Genomic DNA, 3801 nt, shown 5'->3' with positions numbered 1-3801 from the left:
TCCTCGTAGCTGTTAGGGTCATCTTGACTTACTAGTGTTTCATCACTAATAAGTGTCTCACCTTCTGCAGTAATATGGAATCCATAGTAATGCTCAGGTGCACTCCTAACTCTCGTGGAACGTCTCAGAGGTACAGATTTGTCAATTGGCTCAACAGGAGTTTCCTCCTCAAGTTGAGGGCTAGAGTTTGAAGTTCCTTCACCGCTTGATTCTTGAATTTCTTCAAGATCAATTTGCCTCCCACTGTCTCCTTGGCTTATAAATTCTCTCTCTCGAAAGACACCTCTTCTTGCTACAAAGACCACATTGTCACTAGGTCTGTAGAAGAGGTAACCAAAGGATCGATGTGGGTAACCGATGAAAATACACCTCTCGCTTCGAGGTTCGAGCTTATCATGAGTCTCGCATCTCACGAAAGCCTCGCAACCCCAAATCTTGATGTGGTCTAGTTTAGGTACTTTACCAGTCCACATCTCGTGAGGAGTTTTGGCAACTTTCTTTGTAGGGACTAGATTAAGAATATGGGCGGCAGTCTCTAAGGCATACCCCCAGAATGAGATTGGTAGCGAAGCTCGACTCATCATGGAACGAACCATATCCAACAAGGTTCGATTACGCCTCTCAGCCACACCATTCAACTGTGGTGTCCTGGGAGGTGTCAATTGTGAGACTATCCCACATTCCCTTAGATAGTCGAGGAACTCTGAACTAAGATACTCACCACCACGATCGGATCGAAGCATCTTAATGTTCCTGCCCAATTGATTCTCGACTTCCTGTTTAAATTCCTTAAACCTCTCGAAAGTCTCTGACTTATGCTTGATCAAGTAGACATATCCATATCTACTATAATCATCAGTAAAAGTCAAATAATAACGATTAGCATCCCTTGTGGCATGTTTGAATGGTCCACACACATCCGTGTGTATAAGGTCCAACAAACCATCACCCCTCTCACACGAACCTGTGAAGGGTGACTTTGTCATTTTTCCAAGTAAGCATGATTCGCAACTATCATCTGACTTTAGGTCAAACGACTCCAAGACTCCATCCTTTTGGAGTTGGACTATGCGCTTCTTGCTTATATGTCCAAGACGACAATGCCATAATAATGCTTTATCCAAGTTATTATTAGTAGAATCAATACACAAAACATTATTTCCTAAGTTATCAACAACAGATACAGCTTCATACACACCATCACAAGGTAATGCTTTAAAATAAAGAATATTATTAAAGAAAGCATCAATAGAACCAACTTCATTATTAAATGAAAAGGTAAACCCTTGTTTGTACAAAGCATGGAAGGAAATAATATTTCTTGCCATTCCTGGCGAATAACAACACTTATTCAGATCTAAACTAAACCCACTACTTAGCGATAAAGTATAAACTCCAATCTTGGTAACAGGTATAGCTTTCCTATTCCCCATGATCAAGTTTATCCTTCCTTGCTCCACATCCTCACTTCTTCTTAGTCCCTGCAAGTCACAACAAATGTGAATACCACAACCGGTATCAAGGACCCAAGAATTAGAATGGGGTGAGTTATTAGAAATGATAGTGTAAATACCTGCATGGTTGGGTTTAACTTTCCCATCCTTCACATCTTGCTGGTATTTTGGGCAGTTCCGCTTCCAATGAGCTTTTTCATGGCAATAGAAGCATTCAGCCTCTTTTGGGTCAGAAGAAGCAGTAATGAAACCTTTCTTGGTTCCACTTGAAGAAGAGCCATCAAGGGTCCGAGCCTTGGTACCCTTCGAAGATCTCTTTCTCTTCCTCCATCGATTCTTCCCAATTGCCAAAACCGGAGTAGAGTTTTGAGTAGGAGTGATAGCAACCGACTTCCCCTTAAGACCTGATTATGCGGTCTTGAGAAGTCCCTGAAGTTTGCTGAGGGTGACTTCTTCCTTGTTCATGTGATATGTCATGCGGAATTGATCATAGCACGATGGTAAGGAATGCAAAATAATATCTATTGCAAGATCCTCAGGGAAGTTCACATTAAGCTTCAGCAAACGATCCACATACCTTTGCATTTTCTGCATGTGGCTCGTGACGGATTCCCCGTCCTTCATCATGGTTGTTATCATGGAGCAGATGATCTCATACCTCTCTTGTCTTGCACTTTGATGGTATCTTTCCATCAAATCTTGGTGCATGTCATAAGGGTAGAAATCTTCATAAGACTTTTGGAGTTCCGCTGTCATCGTGGCCGTCATGATGCAAGCCACTTTCGTAGCATCCCTTTCATGTGCCCGAAATTCAGCGATCTCCTGAGGAGTTGCAGTGGACTCATTAATCTCCTTAAGCTCCTTGTCAAGGACATATTCTTTGTCCTCGTAGCGGGTAATCATCCTGATGTTTCTGATCCACTCATTGAAGTTGGATCCATCAAAGGTGACTTTCCCACACAAGTTCATAAGGGTAAAGGAGCCATTAGGATTAGAGCCAGAAGCATTGTTGAAAGACATCTGAAGGAAAGAGGACAAGATTAGTTTAGATATAAAAGAGTCCTTAATAAAACACCCAAATGTAGTATTAAGGCTAGGATCCAATCACAATATAATATAACTTAGAAGAGGTATGCCGTAATCTAAGCTATACCATATTTGAAAGGTAGGTGAATGACGATTCACCAATTTCCACCACGAAAACCGCAATATTTTAGTATTAGGTTTTTGAATGGTTCTTAGAAATTCCTAGATTCTTTGAGATTCAATGAACTTTTCAAAGGCATGTTTCAATCTCGAGTGTGCCCTCCAAGTTTTGTGACTGGGATACCGAGGATCACAAAACGAGGTGTGAAGTAACCATGCAAATCACTTGGTACCCTTAAAGTTTATCACTCAATCGATGTGCCGGTTAACCACACACGCTCCATCGATACTATAATAAACCCTAAGTCACCCTTTACCTACCTTGTTAAGTCCAAGTTAGTGTGCCGGTTAACTACACACGCTCCACCAACGACTTAATCAAAGTGTAAAGTGTAATTTCATGGAATAGCACCTTATTCACATTTTTCCTAAAGTAACTAAGATTGGGAATTTAATAAAACATTTAGTTACTTTATAATATTCATCATACTTTGAATGAGAATTAATAAGTCCTTGTCTTACCCGTTCGGCTAACGACCCTCCACCGATCAAGCAAGCGGTGGGTGAGAGTGGACACCCATTAAGTCACCATTTTATAGGCAACAACCTTATACCCACCTTATAGACCGGCTTCGTGAATGAGGCGTACTAGCGGTAGGACGACTTTGTTCTTATACATATATATATATATATATAATTATTAAATCATAATAATATAAGTATAAGGGTTGAATTTTAACTTTTAAAATTCTAGGGGTTGGAACTAAAGTTTTTACTTAACTTTACTTGTTCCAAAACTTGAGGGCAAGTTTTGTAAACTTTCAAAACTTTTCATTTCTTGTAACTTATGAGTTTAATAGAGTAATAAAATGAGGACTTTTCATTTTTCCTAACTCTTGTGTTCTTTTAATGGTTTTTCATCCAAGAGACTTTTGGTTTTCCATAACTTGAGGACAAGTTATGGACTCCATTAAAACACATTATGATCATGAATTAATCTACCACATAGGTTACAAATAATTCCTATGATCATCTAAACATCATAAGAACAAGAATATGAATATGAACACTTTCAAGAATCAAAATCACATTTAATCTTTGTAATTTTGATAACTAGTTGTTGTAAATGAGTTAGAAAAGACATTACACCTTCTAAAATAAGTTTTCAAGTACCAAAACATTTTAGGGTAATGATTCTAAT

This window comes from Lactuca sativa, chromosome 5 (assembly GCF_002870075.4).
Source record: "Lactuca sativa cultivar Salinas chromosome 5, Lsat_Salinas_v11, whole genome shotgun sequence".
In the NCBI taxonomy this organism is placed as follows: Eukaryota; Viridiplantae; Streptophyta; class Magnoliopsida; order Asterales; family Asteraceae; genus Lactuca; species Lactuca sativa.
Note: the sequence above shows the minus strand (reverse complement) of the source record.